The sequence below is a fragment of the Leptidea sinapis genome, chromosome 1 (assembly GCF_905404315.1).
Source record: "Leptidea sinapis chromosome 1, ilLepSina1.1, whole genome shotgun sequence".
NCBI lineage: Eukaryota > Metazoa > Arthropoda > Insecta > Lepidoptera > Pieridae > Leptidea > Leptidea sinapis.
Genome location: NC_066265.1, coordinates 28792849 through 28815047, shown reverse-complemented (window position 1 = coordinate 28815047; position 22199 = coordinate 28792849). Strand labels below are relative to the sequence as shown.

Here is a 22199-nt window from a genome sequence, read left to right as displayed (position 1 = left end):
TTATCTTATCCGTGTCGAAATATATTTAAAAAAATATTTATATTAAAAAGCTAGTAAGTTACTATGAGTTCTTTGACCTGACTCCAGAATTCCAAAATCACATGACACAGGCTTAAGTAACATCTTTATGAACTCCAATCTGAAAGTCTAGTGGTTCCAAGGACAATGTGGTTTTCAAAGATTTCCATATACCAATCCAACTAATGAATAAACTTCCTTATCAGGTGATTCCACAACGATACGACAAAAACAACTTAATTGTACCAGTGGGGAAGGCAATGGCACCACTGGTGCCGCAAGAGAGGGCGGCGATGATCGAAGACTTATCATGGGGTAAACTGCTCGCTCGCTTGTCGTATTCCAAAACAAATATGTGATTTGAATAAATATTGTTGTTTTTATAGTTGTAATTTTTTTATCGTCTTACTAAATGTAAAAATATTAGAAGACGCAAAAAGAGAATGCTGATAGAGTTTCTTGCGCCACTTCTTCCCTCTCAGAGCGCCATTTGTTTGCGAAGCGGTGGTTGTCTTAGAAATTACATCAAAAATAATTCTTAAGGAATCAATTTTGAGAAAATAAATTTTTACTTTTATGCCTTTTAAATATGAATGAACTGAATTACAAATTATATTTTTACGTGGTTATTGACTGCCGCAATTTAAAAAAAAATCAGTTTTTTTTTGAGAAGAGGAAAATACCTATACGTATTGAAGACCCCGAAACGGGGCCCATATGTCGGGCTCGGGTGTAAACAATACCGTCTAAAAAGCTCCTCTGTGCTGATAGCCCTAAAGGCTTTTACAGCCTGGCGGGGAATCAAATTGTGCTCGCTTAAACATTGTCATATGTGGTGACTGAACTGAATTATCAATAACTTTCTCCTTACTCCCTTTTGTCATCACGACGAAAAATTGGTTAAAATATGATTCTGTGACTGCTCCATCTGTGTTATTTCTTAAGGTTGTGTACACACCTCGAGGACGGCCACTTTTAGCGTTCAACGAAGGTCCAGTACCAGAGTACTATCTCATTCAAGCATAATTTCTCTGTCATTAAAATTAAATACCCTCAAGCATCTAGGATAAAATGGATAAAAAAATTGTTCGATTTAAGCAACTTACTGTTGGTATTATTTACTTATGTAAAGGTTATTTCCTGTTAATTAATATTAAACTTCCAAAAAGACAAGTGCGAGTACAAAATATTTTCTTAATCTGATTTGCTCTGTTTAATTTTTGTGCTGCTGAACAAATATTTTATATACTTGGTGGCTGACCCGACAGATGCTATTCTGTCAAAAGAAAAAAAAAATGATGTACCTACTTAGGTACATAATTATTGCGAACAGATAGACACACAGTTATAATGAAATACTTTTAATTAAAGTTGGACTTTAAATCACTTATTGAGCGTCTACCGATGCAAAATTATAATAATGCCTCAGAGGAGAGCAGGAAACTCTGCATTATAAGCTAGCTACCAGGATAACAGGACTTCCAGGTGATTGAACAAATCAGTGGACGCCACGCTGACCAGTGACACGGCAAGCGTCAGTGCCTCCATTCTTTCCGACGACTTCATATTTGGCTCATCCATGTGGAAAATAACATTATTTTTTGTATACTGGGTCTTTCTAAAAGGTGATAAGGACTATAATTATTGAAGTTGTAAAAAGCACTGAGACAATTAGAATAAAAGCAATAAATTATTTCATTTAGTTAAGAACGGCCACGCTTCACATATAGACTTAAATTGCAGTTGGAATTGTGCAATTGTTTGAAATTAAAAAAATATCAGTGTGGGCAAACGGGCAAAAGGCTCACGGGATGGGAGGGATGTGGCAGCCGCCCATGGACATCCGCAACAACAGGAGTCAAGGAATGCGTCGATTGATTAGATTAGATTTTTTTTATTTTTTATTTATTGTACACACAAAAAAAAAGTATTTTACAATTTACTTAAATTTAACTACAAATATAAACCCATTCGGAATTTACCGATATTTATGACAATCATTTAGTGTTGAATTTTCACGTTTAAATTAATAATAAAAAAAAACTCTTTTCTTGTTTTTTTATTCAAATATAAGTATTCCATTCAATTCAGTTCGTTCGACATTCGAGTACTTCATATGATACTTTAAAAACATATTTCGATAAATATATTTGCCAAACTACGATGCTGTAAAATTGGAAGTAAAAACCGTCTCCTCACCTCAACTAGATTAATCTGTAACATTAAATACTAGATCTTGATAAAAATATGAAATTCAAACAACTTCGAGTAAAATCTACAATAGCCCTCGACTTAGTTCGCTCACCTACTTAAAATTGTAACGAGTGAACAACACATAGACCTGTTTCTTTACAAAGAACACAAACTGTTCTAGTCCCGTTATTGTTATCTGAGAATCCACGGATTATTTCTTCGCTTGTGATGTTCAATGTAAAGAGTTGGTTATTGACGTATGTTAGTATTCTTTGGTAGTAGAATACGGCGTCTTGTAAATTGAATGTCGGATATTGAGAGGCTGTAAGATGGCGTTCTGTAGATTAATGCATGCTCTAGTTAATTCTGTACTGTTCACTTTGAAATTGGATTTGCTTGCGAGACTTGTTCATCACTTATTTTACATAATATCTTTTGATATATTACCTATTGTTAATTGACTCTTACATTTTCTGAGTTGATTACGGTAAGCTGAAAATAGATTAGTACAATAATTTTAAAATTAAATTTATAAAAATGTCATAAATTGTTTTATGTATGAGAATTTCGGATTTAGTTGTAGTATTAGGCTATATTATTATTTATTATAAAAAATTACTAAAATTAAATCTATTTTATTAATTAATTAAGTCGTCTCAGTACTAAAAAAAATATTTAAATAAAGTAATGTTTGTGCTGCACAATTCTAAAAATAAATAGCTCTTAATGAAATATTCAAAGCTGGACTTTCTAGGATATATATGGAGGTAATTGGAGACTTTACGCCGATTTAAAATCAAATAAATAAATTAAAGTAAAACTTTTGTTAAGCGTTTAGGAAGGCAAGTGACCACTGTTCCTCGAGTCCTCAGGCAGTATCAGTTTTTATTTTATGACAATGAGGGACGAGACGAGCTGGACGTTCAGCTGATGTTAATTGATACTAATATATATACTAATGTAATAATAATAAATATATCATCATTATTAATTTATCAGCCGGAAGACGTCCACTGCTGGACAAAGGCCTCCCCCAAAGATTTCCACGACGATCGGTCCTGCAGATCGTCCTACGACGGTCGATTAATAAATATGTATAATATAGTTATTATATAATATTCACAATATTTTTAAATCTCATATTGATCGTTTACAGATCGTCTACAGTTTTATGCACTTATGTTTTATGGATCAATTGCTTAGTTTTTATAATTTCATATCTGTAATCGTTGGTTAAAAAGTTTACAGAAGTTGTTCCGTACATAATAAACAAAAAACTGATTTTTTATGAATTTGTCAATAATATTACATAACATCAAGAATTATTTCGTAAGATATGCTCCCTGTTATTATAATGAAATTGTTTCACAAGAGAACTGTCAAACCGTGCGTCAATAAATTCTCTCATAGAAAATATGTCCATACAAAACAAATATTGCAAATAAAAATAATTATGGGTCCCGATATAAAAACTATGCTATCTCTCAAGTTGGACTAAACTGCACTGCGTGAAGTAATCCCCATTAAATCCGTTCATTAGTTTAGAAGTTCACTGGAAACAAACATCAGGACACTGGATTTTTATATATAACGGTAATAATATTATGTAATAAAGTAAACTCTATCTTTGAATGTACGTGCAGGTGGGTTGGTAGGTTGTGTGCGTTCTATGGGAGACAGGAGGCAGGTGTCGAGTCCCAACTTCGATTTCCGGCAAGAGTTGCCTGACCCGTCCGGTCTGCGCTCCATTCAATATGCTTATTAACTTTAATTCTATAACTCTATACAATTTGATGTAATTTTTGTGAAATGGTACAAATCTGAGACGGAAACTAAAAATTCCGTTTATTTGTCGAATTATTCTATAAAAGGACTAAAATTTAATATAACAAGTTGGGGAAAAAGACTTTTCGCATTAAGTATGTGTCGACTTGTAATAAAATCCAAAATACTTAAAATTGTATATGGTTTGATATTAATACAATGGAACATAACTTATTAATTTGTTACTAGTTGCTTATAAAATGGTAGCAAAATACCTTTATTTATTTACGGTGTGTTTCTATACTGCAGCTACTGTACTCTCAATAACGTTTATTTTGTATTAATTAACATTTTTGACTTACTCGTGTAAGGCATTGACTATTTGACGTTTGTGTAGTTTTGTTGCATCACTTTACATGTCACATTGTTATTTAAAATATTTGCAAAATGATGAAAATGTAAATGTTGATTCAAAAGAGTGGCAATGAGATTCTTGCTACTTCTTCTCATTAGCTCAACCCCTTACGGAGTGGTAGTAAGTTCAACTAAGATTTTTTTTGACATTCACAGGTGTATTTCCATGACCTACATGAATAGTGTAAAAAGTGATTTTGATTTGATTTGATTGATGCTGAAGTATATACAGTATTCAAATATCACTGACACGTGTAGCCGCGTAGCAAACTAATATTTAATTTGGCGTCATCTCACTGCATTGTGACAAACTTTTACTTTGTCAGCTGCGTTATTACTTTGTTTCATTTGTACACGGTGTACGGCTCAACAGCTATGAGCGTTATTTATTAACATTGTTGTTATATATTAACACCAGTGGGAGGGTCCTTTGCACAGGATGCCGGCTAGATTATGGGTACCACAACGGCGCCTATTTCTGCCGTAAAGCAGTTATGTGTAAGCATTACTCTGTTTCGGTCTGAAGGGCGCCACAGCTAGTGATATTACTTGGCAAATGAGACTTAACATCTTTTATCTCAAGGTGACGAGCGCAGTTGTAGTGCCGCTCAGAATTTTTGGGGATTTTCTAGAATGCTGAGCGGCACTGCATTGTAATAGGCAGGGCGCATCAATTACTCTCAGCTGAACGCCCTGCTCGTCTCGTACTATATTTTCATTAAAAAAAACAATCTCCAAAATAGAGCTATGTATCTATTTATCTGTCAACTATAAAGTAGATCATGTAGATGAAGCCACGGAGAGTTGAACAAGACATATCAAGATTTATGAACGTTACTCGAATGGTTGGCTTAGTGGAAGATCGCTTGCACGGAACGGAGACCGCGGGTTCGAGTCCTGCATCCTTCATAAATTTTGTTTTCAAATTTAATTTGTGTAGAGCTATCTCATTATACGTTTTGTAATACAGGGGAGAGTTTCATAAATTTTAGTGTTTAAGTAAACGAAAAAATGATTTTCTGGTTCGATCATCGCCCATTAACTTACAATGTGTTTTCGGTTTTCAAATACATAAGTATATATACAAATGATTTAAGTTTTCTTTGGTGTTAATTCCGCCGATATTTGTTTTTAAAACAATTTGACACGTGTTTCGCCTCTACACGAGGCATCCTCAGGACGTGTTGTCTCGCCAAAATCTGGCAAGAGACTCAGAATCTGGCAGTCTCTTGCCAGATTTTTTTTTTTACATAAGTATATATTTAATTTGGCGCTTTATAAGTTCGGCAATGCTCTTGTGATTTCTCTGGTGTTATAAAATAGTCTGGTCAAAAAACTACTGGCCTGTACTTCATATTGTCAAATGCAATAATCAGTGTACAAAAATTACTATTTGTAAGTCTTTCGGGGTGAAATGTTTCATTAGATTCTTTCCCGTATTTTTTCGGATATAATGCGTTAATAAAATATGAAGAAGATTATATTGCAGTGTGGAACAGTGTAGGTGATAGTACAAGGAATATGTGACCGTTCGTCATTCCGACAAGACGAACGAACACGTCACGAGGATCGCGTCAACCCCTCCGACCCTTTGCTGAGGGTTGCAGTTCGCGAGAAAAAATGGGCAGAACATGATAAGTCTGCCTTTGAAGTCCACATGAAAAATAATTTGTAATAACGAGCGTCGCCTCTATGATGATTTTTGCTAACCGACATCTTACTTTACTTAGTAACTAAATATACTGACGATCTTTATTGTCCTGTGGGTACTCCCACTGAGCGGTTGTGTGGGTTAAAGATATATGCGAGAGAAGCGCTGGCTGGTCCATGAATGGATGCTGCTAGTGGTGACTTTTATTTTTATATTGATACTATACCACTTTAAGTTATTGGCTTAAATATTTAATTAATTGCTCACATGATGCTTTTACTTATTTTCAATTTACGTTAATTTATTTCCTTACTCTTTTGAGTTTTTTTTAGATCAGTTCTTTTTCTTTTTTTCAACTAACACAAGTAAATTTAAACATTTGAGTAATTTTGGTGTATCACTTTACAAACATTGTAAAATGCTGAAACTGTAAATGTAGATATGAAAGAGTGGCAGTGAGTTTCTTGCTATTATTGCTCCTTAAAGCTCAACTTTTTTTAAGTGGGGGTAATATCTTCGACATTCGTGTCATTTTCTCCTAAGTGAATGAATGATTTTTCTTTCTTTCATTAAATCCAAATCTTTGTGTGGTGTTTTAGGAAAATAATAATTGGGTTTTAGTTTTTTTTATGAAAATAAGGGATGAGACGATCAATACATTCAGCTGATAGTAATTGATGTGCCTTGCCCATTACAATGCAATGCCGTTCAAATTTCTTGACAAACCCAAAAATTCTGAGCGTCACCTTAAGACATAAGATATTAGTCTCATTTGCCCAGTAATTTCACTAGCTGCGGCGCCCTTCAGACCGAAACACAATAATGCTTACACATTACTCTTAGCTTAGTTGTGGTACCCATGATCTAGCCGGCATCAGTAACCGGCGTGTGTAAAGAAGCCTCCCACTGGTATCTTCAAAATGCGCGTAAACAAGGCCAACAACGATTTTGTGCCATCGTTGGTGTTAAGATAGCTTAAACAGCAGTAATTGATTATCATCTGGTGACTGGAAGCTCCTCTGTCAAATGAAATATCATTCGACAGTAGTTCCGTATGAAGTTAGCTGATTGAGTACAGCCTGTTGAATGCTGATTGTACGTTGCTTGCTATCTGTTGATAACCCCAACCTTATATTATTGGAACCACATATATTGGTGATGCGACTAGTTACGAAGAGCTACTTGATAAGCTCCTTGCCACCGAATCTCAGCATCGAGTTTATCCATAATCTGATTATTAGAACTGCCAGACATTACGTATGAACACTTAATGAAAAATACGTATTTATATTTGATCCAATCTCCTTCAAAGTGCTACGGTACCAAGGCGCTAGGCGAGACACAATCTGCCAATTTCTGTCATCTACCTGCGACGCGTGTTATATTTGACCCGAGAGAGATTCCATGTATTTGTAAAAATATCTCCCAGATTGATTTGATTCGTCGCGTGCTCATCATATTGTTTACGGGTATTATCTGAGAAGGTGCACCTGGGGCTGTGATTCCGGATACAATATTTCGTTACACACGAGTGTCAAAATGACAATAGATCTGCTATTTCTTCATAGGCAAAATATTTGTTATCTTTACAATGCTTTGTAACTATCAACAATTCTTAAAATCATATGTATGTTAAGTGTTATTTAAAAAAATATATTTATTAGCGAGACTTAAAGATTTTTGAATTATTCGTTTTGCGGTTAAACCGATTTAAATGAGGGTTTCACTGTCATATTTGGTGTTCGATTTCCAACCATTACCCAAATGAAAAAGGTAAGTTAATTGGAGTCCAGCCAAGTACTTTTAGTTATGATTATCAAGTTATAACAAAAGTATAAAATATAGAAGCTACGGTTATTTGTCATGCTATAATTTAAATTAATTGTATAGGAAACATACAGATGTTTCGTAACTAAGCCGTAATCATTTAACAAAAAAAATATTTGACGGGTTTTTGATATGGATAGTGAGTATGAGTACCATATTAATGTGAGTCTCACATTTGTCTAGATTATACAACGTCTCTACTTCTGAAACCCACGCCTCAACAGCTCCATACATCACGGGCACAATTAATGTGAATACACGCTAAATGGATGAAAATACTTCTATTATATTATATATATTATATTATTGACAGAAAATTTTGGCACGATGTAAATTTCGCAGTATCAACTCTACGAGATTAAGTTTTCACACAGAGTTTATCTTTACCAAAAATACAAAATATACGCGAATGGTTGGAAGTGCTGTGATGTGATGAATATGGATGTTTGTTTCCGAGTCATGGATGTTTATATGTATTTATGTATGTTTAAGTAAGTATATTGTATTAAATGTATCGTTGTCTTGTACCCATACTACAGGCTATATCTAGTTTGGGGCAAGATAATTTGTGTGCCAATATTACAATATTATAGTATAATATAAGTAACCTAATATTTTTAATTTTTTCTTAATAACTAGCGCATAACATCAAAAATACACTTTTTAAAATAAAATATAATAAAATGCAATAAGATGTTATGTTTCAATATCAATCGTCAAGAAAACCAGTTAAAGTAAAAGTCACGAAGCAATAGTAGTTTAATGTAATAAAATAAAGTGTGTCACAGTACATATTATAATGTCTGAACTTTTTATCAAATAGCTCTAAAGCCCGGGAAGGGCGGGGCTGTGGGCGCATGCGTCCAATTGTGTCCTACACCGTACACGTTTCAATTACTGACAATTGCTTTACTATTAATAGAACAAATCTCCTTTAAGATTCTGTTCTACTGGTACATTATATTAAAATTATATAAATAAATGAAAAGATTACTATGACGTCATAGGGGGTAAACAGGGGGGTTGATAGGTGAGTGCGCTAGTTGGCGTCGGGCCGCCGTGCAGGGTAGACGTGCGATGAAACGGTGACCAGAGTAATGTATATCAACTTTACACTGTGCGAAGCATGACTGTGGTTCTATCGCGTTCATTATTACCACGCGGCAATTATTATTATAAACTTGTGACTGTTTGTGATGTTGTTTCAGTTTTATAGTGATCTTCGGTGAGTGTCAATTGATATTATTAATGTTATATAGAAACGAAATAGTAACAAAAGTCCGTAATTTTTAAGACAAAATATATTAATTATACGTGAAATTTATTCGATAAGATTTTATATTTATAGTTTGTTTTAATTAACTCGTTTAATTTAATTTAACGAAAACGATTGTCACCCCTTAGTAATGGCTCCCCCGGGTCTTACGATTTTTAAAACAGCCTTAATATTGAAGTAGTCAAAATATAGTCAAATTACCGATTGGCGAAATTTGTGAATGCTTTAGAATTGCCATGAGATTATTTGATAATTGTTTCAAACTATATAATTATCTATATGTATATAAATTTAAATTAAATTGTTATTTTAAAATATTAATAAATTTAACCAAAAAATAACGTGATGATTATAACTTTGAATTATTCATAATTCACTGATTTTTTTCTTCTTTTTTGATTTTTTTTTTACTTTCTTCTATACTTCTACAAATGGGAAGTAATTATAAGTATTTGAGTTGCAGATTGCGTTTGAGTTCATTTAAGTATGTAAATATATTATATGATATGACACCTTCTCAATTATTAAATTTTTAATATTTTTCCAATTATGACTGACTGACTTGATTTCTCGTAACTTTCAATTACTATCTTTAGGTAGGTAGGTGCCCTACGTAGTTACAGTATAGATACAGTTACAATATAATTAACGAAATAGGAATTTAATTTATATCAGACATAATGATCGCCAGACACCCCGCCCTGTTCTAGATTGATCTGCTGCTGATAACGTCGTCAAATTTCTATCAAATTAATTGAATTCATTCAAAATTGAAAATAACCACATCATTTCACCAATCATTACAACTTCTGCCTATTTTGATACTCAATAAAGAGTTACTTAGGCGTCATTTTGCGGAATTCCATATCTATTCAATTTTTTTGAGTTATCTTGATTGTAAATTCCGCTCATAGTTTTCAATCAATATGACACGTGTTTCACCTCTACACGAGGCATCCTCAGGAGAAGTTGACTTGCCAAATCCTGGCACGAGATACGAAGCTCGTACCTTCTCCTGAGAATTTTGATTGTTTTTTTTTTGGATATTTTGACTCTAGTTATCTTGATAAGGCTAGGTACAAATATCTTTGACTTATTATTTTTTAATATCGCTTGGAAACAATTAAATTCCAAGGGACATCTACAATTTTGTTTATTCAATTCCTTGCAATTTTACAAATAGTATAAAAACACTAGTTAGGAAATATAATACCGCCGTTACATTTTGTATATTTAAAACCCATGAAATAACAATGGTAAGTGAGTAAGAAAGAATAAAAAGTAAATATTATCATATCTTTTCAGTTCATATTAAGTATTTGCTTCATTTGATGCACACAATAATTTAATTAATTAATGTATAAATTTTTCCTAAAGTGAGCCTTGATAGAGCTTTGCAGTATATTTTTCACGAACGACTAACGAATAAGAATACATCTGCTATTCTATCTAGTCTAAATAAATTTGTCAAGCATCATAAATGATTGGGAATGAGAGAAACTCTCCTTAACATGTAGAGTTTGATTTATTTCAACCGTTTCACAAATGAAAAAAAAAATTAAGTTAATTGAAGGGGTTTTGAATATTGCATTATGCATTACAATATATGAAGTAACAATGGGATCAAGTTAGAAAATGGTTAGCTGTAATTATATTCATTACATCGCAAGTCTGCAATTAACCCGGAGCGTAACGTCGTAGCCTTCCGTAGCGTAGCAGAGAGAGCTCTGGCTACGGACGTTATGCGTAGCAATTAGCGCTACGCTCTAGCGGCATGTTACATAATTATAAAGGGCTTAGGAATTAAGGTATTGTTATTACAGTATTATATATTTTTATTAAAGTGCAGTTGGAAATCATTTCAATGTAGATTTTTAAGTTTGAATAACTTATTCATAAAGCACATTAGTTCATAAGTGCATATAAAAAGTCCGTTTGATTAATGCTTATATTATAGTGGCTTTAAATTAAAAGCTGGTTTTATGTCTGAGTGTTCATCGAGTCATTATTTTTATTGGTAACTAGCTGACCTGGATAAAGTTGTTTTGACATATAAATTATATATGTAAACCTTCCTTGAGCTTCAACGAATCTATTACAAAAGATTTCATTGAGATCGGTCGAATAGCTTAGGAGTTATTAGGGGACATACCAACATACATTCTCTTTTATATATATAGAAGATATAATATTTTTAAATTAGTTGGTTAGAGCACCGGCACGGAACGCCAGATGTCGTGGATTCGAATCCCGCATCGTTCATAAAAAAAATTTGTTTTTAAAATTTTATTTGTATAATATTATTAAAGTCCTCATTTCCTTAAACAATTTAGGGCCAGTTATATTTAATATCATATAAAGCAAAAACTTATTATTTACATCACTTCATTTTTTGCAGCTTTTGTTGTGATTTGTAATAGTAAAATTTAAATAAATTATGGTGCCTTTTGTTTTGGAGCTTGCAGACGAATACAATCGCTTACATAATAATTTTTAAGACGATTGTTATTTGTGTTCAAATCTATACTGTATCTATACACATATATACAAATAATAGAATCGAGGAATTTACGAATCTATATGTTCCAAATATTTGATTTCATTAAAATAACTGAAAGAAGGGAGAAATAAGTAAAAGACGTAAGTTTTTACTTTGCACGCAAAATAGCGCATACTGAAAGAATCTATTAAAATGATAAAAGAGACTGCATTCTAAAATCATCTAAGCATGGAATCCTGAATTAACAATACAATGAATTATCAGTTTAAACATTATTAGTATTAAAAATACTATGTATGAATCATTCACTCTGATGAAATGGATTGTGGAAATTACTCGTAACCACAAAAACACCAATGAGTAAAATTATATAGAGATTGTTCGAGTACCGCCAACTTGTCACATCTTAATATATAATTACGTGACACGTTGTTTGTCCGCGATGTACTCCTAAACTAATGAACGGATTTTAATGGAGATTACTTCATGGAGTGCAGTTTGGTCCAACTTGAGAGATAGGATAGATTTATTTCGATTTGGTATCCATAATTATTTTTATATGCAATATTTGTTTTGTATGAACATATTTTCTATGAGAGAATTTAATGACGTGCGGTTTGACAGTTCCTCTGTGAAACAATTTCATTATAACAACAGGAAGCATTTTACGAAATAATTCTTGATGTTTTGAAATATTATTGGCAATTTCCTATAAAACAGTTTTTTTTTATATTATATAATACTTAGCTCTGAGCGCAACAACATGTAGCATTTGTAATTAAATCTTTATTGATAGATCCTGTCGTAAAAGCTTTATTAAGTCCTTCAGTGTAATCTACATAAAGTACTGAAGCTTCAGCTCCCTAGCACATCTCAGATAATCTTTTCATTAATTTTGAGCTTAATTTATGAGGTTTCTTTTATAAATTTGAATAGGCAACTTCAGGAGGCTGGAGCTTTCTAGATATTAATACATTTTAATGTAAATCTGATTACATTTATAATACTTTTGCCGGAGGTTTAATAATATGTTTTAATTTTAAATACGTTAATGTTAGTGGGCTGCATTGTCTGTGGTAATATGTATATGTATGACGTATGATTTTAAAAAATAGTTACCTCATACAAATTCTTGTGTGATCAAAATACATTATGTTCATATTAACGGGCAAGTTATTTTCATTGTTGTTTAACGTGCAAGCGAATTTTTAGGTTCAGTTTTTTTTAATGAAAATAAGGGACGGGATTTGCAGAACGTTCAGTGATGTTAATTGATACGCCCTGCCCTTGACAATGTAGTGCCGCTTCGGATTCTTTCAAGAATCAAAATTCTGAGCAGCACTACAACTCTTTTACTAAGGCTCTTTTGCACAGGATGCCAGCTATATTATGGGTACCATAACGGTGCCTATTTTTGCCGTGAAGCAGTAATGTGTAATATAATGTTTTGTTCTAAAGGTCGCCGCAGCAAGCGAAATTACTGGGCAAATGAGACTTAATATCTTATGTCTCAAGGTGACGAGCGCAATTGCAGTGCCACTCAGAATTTTTGGATTTTTCAAGAATCCTGAGCAGCACTGCATTGTAATGGGCAGGGCGTATCAATGACCAAAAGTTGAACGCCATGCTCGTCTCGTCCCTTATTGCCATTAAAAAAGTTTTATTTTTGAATAGTACATTATTGGTTAGTCAACTACCTAGGACTTGTTAACCTCTTATTTCTTCTGAAGTCGGCTAAAATTCGAACTGAAAATATTATTATTATTATTATTTGAAGAGGGTGGCTATTTCCTGGTCCTAAAAGGTTCCTAGTAACACCGCGTCCAGAATTGGACTATTGTGTTCGCCACTCATACTAAAGCTCATCGTCAAGCCCTACCGCCTTTACGAACCGCAGTAGTTCCTTGACGCGAGTGTTGCAAACACTATCTGGTGGTACGAAGTAGTTGCCAAAGATTGTGTTACGCTTATGCATTAGTGGGCCGCAGTCGCAGAGTAGATGAATAGGTGTTTCATCATCCTCAAGGCAGAACCTGCAAGCCTTGTCGCTTCTGATGCCGACCACACTGAGGTGCTTGTTTAGGCGACAGTGCCCGGTTAGCATCCTAGTGAGTATGCATAGATTTTTCCTGTTCAATGATAGGGCTTCATTCGCATAGCTACTGTTGAATGCCCTTATCAGTGCTTTAGAGTGGTTTAAACCTGAAGAGTTGTTCCAGCGTTTAAGTGCTTCTTGTTTACATTGGTTACTCAGGGTGTGTCGGATGGCGCTCTTTGGCAGTCCACAAATGGGTTCCGGACCATATCGGACTGCTTTAGCCCCAGCTAAACTAAAATAACTAAACTGAAAATAACTCAAATACATTATACAATTGTAAAGAATGCCATGACGTTCTGTTTTAAAAGTTTTTTTGTTATGTTACTTTTTTCTTCAAACCATTTTATAAAAATTTTCGAATATAAATGGTAGTACTAATAAGTGGATTTTTTTTTTCATATTGTATGACGTTAAAGAAGACTGGTGGTCTGACCGTCAAACACTACCACACAGGTTGTCGATCCGGCTTGTATCAATCGTTAATAACATTTTCTACCGCAACATAAATGTTATCTCCCGATTCCTGCAACGTTAAGGTCGCGTTTACATTGAATACCTATAAAGTAGGTTTACGTTGGGTTTTTCATTGCGCGTCGGAATTTACGAGACATTTTATTAAGCCGTATTTCAGACCGCGGGGATCGTCCACGTATGGACTTACCTGCTTATTTTAAATGAAAAATCGTGCCTTTCGAAAGAGAAATTAATTAAATAGGTTGTTCATACTATATTTTCTATTAAAATATTAAACATTTAAGTCTTTATTATAATAATATAATATTGACACACCTTTACACAAATTATCTTGCCCCAAATTAGGCATAGCATGAGTTATGGGTTGCAAGACAACGATATATTTAATACAATATACTTACTGAAACATACATAAAACATATAAACATCCATGACTCGGAAACAAACATCCATGTTCATCATATAAATGCTTGCACCTACCGGGATTCGAACCCGTAATGTAAAATGTAAGACATTGATTATCAAACTATACTAATCATTTTGAGAAAGTATTAAGGAGCAGAGGCAAATGATATAATACCGAAACGTAATTAGTTCTAATTATTTATACAACTTTATAATTTACACGTAATTTTGTAAGGTGCTGCATCCAATTTATCAAATTTGACTCTGACTGATTACTGCATTTGGCTTCCCAATAAGCGCTTAGTGGCAGCGTCAAATCTCATATCTCAAATTCACTTTATGTATAAGGATGTTTTGCATACTTCGTTGCCATAGTACTGTCAAAATTTGTTATCACATAAATATACTTACTACAACATTACATTTACGTTGTACGTAGTAAAGATTATGTGTAAATAACCTATGTTTTACTATAACCGTACATCAAACAATATATATGTATATATTATATAAGAGACAATAAGTTTGGTTGAAATTAATACCTGAACCACCACGGACATAATGTCAATTTTACTCAAAAACCAATAATGTACAATAAGTGTTTTAATTGAATTAATTACCAATGCAATAGAGATTAGAAGGATTGTAAAATCAAACTACAAATAAATTGTAAGATATGGTATTAAATATATTATTAAAGTAACGAAATAAATTGTTTCAAGAATATTGAAAACGATCTCCACGCTCTCGTTCCCCTTCTCATATCAGTAACATTCTTTGTTGATTCAGGTATCCGTCACTCATGTCGACGGCGACGAATGTATGTCATGTAGAAAGAATAATTTAGAGGCAACTTGTACAGCGAAATTTTGCCATTTGAACCAATATTAAAAACTATTTCACGTATGTCGAAGTTACTGTTATGATACGTGTACAACATATAAATTGTTTTTTGAATTTCATTCAATATAAAATCATTTTAATAGTGATTTTTCGTCTTGTATTAAATTTAACTGCACCAAAAAAGCGTGACGTTCAGGTCCTATTCGGGATATTGTCGACCAGTGCTAAAAGAAACTTGTGTCTACTATCGAGTCCTCTCTTAAGAAAGTCACAAGATGGGGTACAATGAACCTTGTCTCTAGGAGAGTCAAGTTTGCGCATTAACCACATAAAAACACCTTTTGTTGTATTAGCACTCTTCTTCAGCACTCCTCTTAATGCCCCGCCTAGTATCGGAGTACTGGGTATCGAAATCTCGAGCGAGTACCAATTCTGCGTTCACCTTGAAGGCAAAGCCGAGTGGACGTCGAAGAAGCTAGGCAATATAAATAGAGAATAGCAATACTTCAAGTCAATCCACATTTTAGCGCTCTACAAAGCATAAGTCTGGCCACATGTACAGTATAGCTGCCATCTCTAGTCTGGCACAACCTACACTGGCCTGCAAAAATAAGTATCACACTTTTCAAATTGAATTTTTTTCTTAACTATAGAAGGTAGAGATTTAAGATTAAAAACGTTTTGTTGCAAATTTTATAGGCTTTAATTCTTAGAAACTAAAATTATACATTAGTAACATTTTTAACTTAAAAAAGATAAAACAATGAAAATAGACATTTTTAGTTTAGTGTAAAAAAATTCAACTAAAATGTATTACATGTTATTTAATTTTTAATAACTGGTATTGCCTCCTCGAGCTCTGATTACAGCTTCGAGCCGGTTTGGCATACTGAACACTAGGTTTCGGAGCCTATGTTGGGGAATATTCTCCCATTCTTCTACCAGGGCCTGCTTTAGTGCCCTGAGAGTAGTAGGTGGTGGTCTGTGATTTCTGACTAGCCTCCCAAGCTCATCCCAGGCGTGTTCAATCGGGTTGAGATCAGGACTTCTTGATGGCCAAGCCATCACGCTGATACCGACCTCCTGCATATACTCTTGTACGATATGAGCCGTGTGTGGCCGGGCATTATCATGCATCAGCATCGATCCATCACCCATATTTGCTAAATACAGCCCTGCATACTGATTAAGAATCTCTTGAGCATATATTTGCCCAGTGAGGGTGCCATTTTCTATGGCTACTAGCTCTGTGCGACCTTCTGAAGATATGCCAGCCCATACATGTACACTGCCCCCACCGTATTGGACTCTTTCTGAGATGCAGGCTTGAAGGTATCGCTCACCAGGTCTCCTGTAAGCACTTCGCCTTTCATCAGAAGTGTAAAGGGAGAATCGAGACTCATCTGCAAACAAAATTCTCCATTCTTCTTCATTCCACTGCATGTGTTCACGGGCGTATCGTAATCTCGCTACTCGATGCTGTCCCTCGAGTTTTGGGCCACTTGCTGGTCTTCGGGGTTTCAAATTTGCTTCAGCAAGTCTTCTTCTCACTGTACTGTCACTAATGTAGTCCCTCCGGGTCTGAAGTAGCTGTTGCTGGACTTCAACTGAATTTTGGTGGCGATTTCTTAACACAGTGGAAATAATATAACGATCTTCCCGGGCACTGGTACACCTGGGTCTGCCATTAGAAGTTCTCCTCAGATGGTGTCCAGTCTCTTCGTACCTTCGCTTTACCCCTTCGTTTTGGACCGTTCGTACCGTCACACCCACCATTCTTGCAGTGCGACGCATACTGATGCCTAGTTCCAGAAAAGCCTAGCACATTATTCAACTGAAAGAGGCATGATAAATAAATGTTATGTGCTTTTTAGCATAAATTTTTAAAACAAGACCCATCGATCTTGAAAAAAATTTAAAACAGAAAGAAAAATGTGAATGGTAAAATTGTAATTCGGAAACGTCCACTTTGAAAAAGGAATGGTTTTGTTTTTGAAGTTTTTTTTCAGCCATTTCTTAAAAGAAGAGTACCGATTATAAAGTTTTTATGTACAAAATTAAATTCTCTTTGGAGTCCTTTTTATTTCGAAAGTATATCTTGTGAATTTAAACGTTATCCCAATTTTAAAAGTGTGATACTTACTTTTGAAGGCCAGTGTAGTTTCAGCTCGAATTATTTGACCGGATGTAACGCAGAGCTGCAAATTTGAAGGCATCCAGTGTTAAAACGGCTAGATCACTTGGCGCTGTGTAGACAAGTCGCTTCATTATTGTCATCTACCGCATAAGGATAAGGATGTCATCCTCACCATTTGGATGGATGTCTGGCATAAAAAATAAAAATAAAATGCCCTACATTTTAAACTTTATAGAATTTTAATTTAAGATTATAATTGTAGTGAAAATATATATCAATAATTTATTATTACTCAGATAGAATTAGTAGTACCTCACTTATAATAATGATACAAATAAGTTAAATCGGCTTACGGATTTATTTCCATGAGCTCTGTCTGTGCTGTCACTTGAGTCTCGACTTATCCTCGAGGAATTGACACGAAATCCCTAAAGTAACAGTTTTCGGGAACAATCGGCCCGGTCTTCATAAAATCCGTATCTTATCTGATTGATTGCAGTTTCCTTTTATTTTAAACTTTATAAATAGAATGATGGATGTGTGTGGGAATCTTTTGTTGTTAGAAATAATGTTTGAGGGGCGTTATTGTGATTACTTCCAATATAGCGGCTTCACGGAGGGTGTTATGACTCGGCATTATAGTTCTCTAATTAATTTGTTTTCATATTGCAAAGCTGTTTTTTAGGTTATGCAGATTTTAAATGAGTTTTCAGTTTAATTAGTTCTGCAAAAACTTCCTATTTAAGAGTATTGTTGGGCAACAGCTAGTTTAAGTTTTGGCATAGTGAAAGAAAAGAAGTACAGAAAGCTAAAACGAATATCACTATAACGTGTATGACTAATTTATAAATTAACACTGCATAATCTCAAACATGAGTCAAAATGTAGAATAGATGGGAGATGTCAAAATCTTATACAAAGTAATGGCTTAGTATAAGATTTTAGTATTTTTTGTCTGCTGTTGATACAAATTCAAATATTTTTATTTAAAATAGGATGTGACATCACTTATTAAAAGTCAAAAACTACCACCCATTCCAAAATGAATGCTTCAGACCTGAAAAGAACGGGCGCAACAAACTCAGCGGGCTTTTTTTTCATAAAAAATAATTTTTTTATTACAAAGTAATATCGTACAATTAAACGTATTATTTAACAGCCTGAGGGCTATCGCCCCATACCCAATCTGTGGTATCATTTAGAAAGTCATTTATGTTATAGTAACCTTTACCACAAAAACGTTTCTTAACAAATCTTTAGAATAACGTAATAACCTTATTAACGTTATATCCAAATTTTTATGAATTATTTTCGAATAATGACTTACAGGCGAAATCTCTTTGACAAATATTACTGCATTTAATAACCGCTTAGTGGCAGCGTGAAGTCTCATAGCTCGAATACACTATATGGATATGGATGTTTTGTATACTTGACTGTCATAACTACTGTCAAAATTTGTTGTCACATAAATATTCACACTTTAACATTATATTTATAGCTATGTGAGATATACGTGATACGACCAGATAGTAAAAAGTGTGTGTGAACCTATGTTTTAGTAAAACCGTACATCAAACAATATATATATATATATATATATATATATATATATATATATATATATATATATATATATATATATATATATATATATATATACATATATATATATAATATATATATATTATATGACACAATATGTTTGGTTGATATTAAGTGTAAATCTTATTACTAACTAATTCTGGTAGGCTTCATAAGATACATAATAGCTTTAAGGGTAAATGTATACACTTCTACAATAAAGTCCCAGCTACTGTTCAGGCATTATCTATAAATAAATTTAAATGTTTTAAATGGCTCTGTCGTAAATCCTATTACTCCACTGCTGAATATCTAAATGATCGGACAGCCTGGGACTAGATTGTGATTATTTTGTAGCGATTGAAATGACTGTACAATATTGTATATTTTATTGAAAAGATCGCAAAAAAAAGAATGCTGGGAATGATAGTAGTATCAAGTAGTATAAGAAATGACATCAAAAAGAATTGTAAAAGAATCAATTTTGAGAAAATAAATGCCTTTTATGCCTTTTTATGCATACTTAGTAATGGCTTAGTATAAGATTTTAGTAATTTTTGTCTGCTGTTGATGCAAATAACCTTATTAACGTTATATCCTAATTTCTTATGAATTATGTCGAATAATGACTTATAGGCGACCTCTCTTTGATAAATAATGAAAGCCCGGAGGTCACCGTATATTGGAATGTCATTTTAAGATATATTTTTTTCCTTATCTCTATCGACAGTAAGATGAAAAATATAAATGTGTTGCAGAGAAACTCGGTACAAAATCTGGTGTGAATATACAAGTTAATAAGTTATCGAGCAAACACCTGCTTTTTGACTTTTGGTATACGGCGTCACGGAGTTTGTCTAACGTACATAATATACATAAACCTCATAAAGTTGTGCCTGGCAGAGTGTGAGACGTGAGCTACGAGAGTACCTGTTGGAACTACGCTGATCAACTCACTCATGAACTATTAACAGATTATTTAGTTTCATTGTTCTAGTTGCATGAGTTTTAGCATTCCTTATGTTTCGAATTTCGATGATATTAATCCATTAACTTATTTTATCAAACTACCTTACTTTAGACTTGACGAATGCTTCAAAAATATTTCGTACCACGTCTTCGTTTTCACTTTCAAAATAATAATTGTATTATTATTATTATTAGTTAAACAGGTAGTATTAATCAGTATAGCTTTTTTAAGTCATATTGTGTTAATCTAATATATAAAATTCTCATGTCGCGGTGTTTGTAGTTAAACTCCTTCGAAACGGCTTGACCGATTCTCATGAAATTTTGAGTGCATATTGGGTAGGTCTGAGAATCGGACGACATCTATTTTTCGTCCCCCTAAATTGGTTTTTTGACATTTTTTTTAAATTTGTGTGATTATGAGTCAGCATTAAAAATACATACAACATAAAATTTTCACCCATCTACGATCAACAGTTTTGTATCGCGATTTTAATATCGGCAATACAACGTTTGCTGGGTCAGCTAATGTACTTTAATAATATACTATTCGAAAGATATCACTAAGATAATTTTCAACTTAATTGTACAGTTCATGGAGTACTGATATTTAAATATTACACTAACAATTTATATCGTACATTAACTTGTTATAACGTGGTATATACTCATTTTATTTACAATTTGGTGTCATATATATGGTCGAGAAACTAAAAATTTTAACAGTCAAGTTCTCTAATTCCCCCAGAATCATATCAGTGAACAAAATTATTTGGCGTGGCGTGCCAGTGCTCACTGTGATGTCGTGTTTGGAGAAAAATTGTGTGAAATTTGCTTTTTGGGTTGCGTTTCATTTTATTCCGTTCAGAGTTTTGTGGAAATAAAACGGAATGTACAACGTTCCATATCCGATGACGAAAACGTTTTACTCCGAGAGTGCAACAAAACTAGAATGTATTCTTCTGTTATTTATAGCAGGAAGTTGTAAAATTGCAGAACAACACGTAAAATATTGGAGGATTGAGTTGTAAAAATAAAAAAGAACGCTTATCAACATTGAAGTTCATGATGACTTTCCAATTGTTTCCAACATCCTGTTAAATAAATATAAATTAAAAAATTAAGATCGTAGTATGTAGGAAGCATATAATTGATGACTTACGGTACGCAGACGTGCTCGCTAACTATGGGTATCATGAGAAAGCTCATGATCGCTCAGAAGGCAATGGAGAAGGCTATGCTCGGAGTTTCCCTGTGAGGTCGAATCAGAAATGAGGAGATCCGTAGGAGAACCAAAGTTATTGACATAGCCCAAGTGATTGCGAAACTGAAGTGGCAATGGCCAGGGCACATAGTTCAACGGACAGATGGCCGTTGAGGCAGTAAAGTCCTCAAATGGCGACCACGTACCGGAAGACGAAGTGTTAGTAGGCCAACAAGATGGACCAAAGATCTGTTCAGGATCGCCGGAGTACATTGGATGACGGCAGTGCAGGACTGATCGTCGTGGAGTTTTTGAGGGAGGCCTTTGTCGAGCCGTAGACGTCTTCCAGCTGAAATTATATACTTAAAGCTCCACAAAACATGTCACATTGGCAATTTATGTTAGTAATTACAATTACTCACATACATTTGTATCTAGTTATGGCGATGTTATTTTTCTCTGTTAGAATCCTTGCAGAGCGAGTTTGATTCGCTAACCGTTTTTTTTAAATCTGGCACACTCGATGAAGTCGGACTGTAACCGAACACTAACCGTATATTTACACGACTGAATGACGTAATAAAATACGGTCGGTAATAACATGATAAACTTTATTTATTTATAACGGCTTTACTCACGTTTAAAATAAATAAATTTAATAATGTGTCACGAAAGTTTTAATAATTTAAAATTATAAACTTTTATAACTTTAGTTACATGATTAAATACAGAATGAAATAAATTCAATTATGAATTTTAAAAATCAAAGAATTTTGAAAAAGAAGATCCCAATAAAAATACCAATCCAAAAGAGATCAAATAAAGAGTATATAACCTAAAAC

At 33.6% G+C, this 22199-nt stretch overlaps 1 long non-coding RNA gene across 1 annotated transcript in view; it reads left to right on the top strand.

Moving 5' to 3' along the window:
- LOC126965856 (uncharacterized) overlaps positions 1-22199 on the top strand; it is a 193103-nt gene that overhangs the window by 143678 nt on the left and 27226 nt on the right. The window lies entirely within an intron of this gene.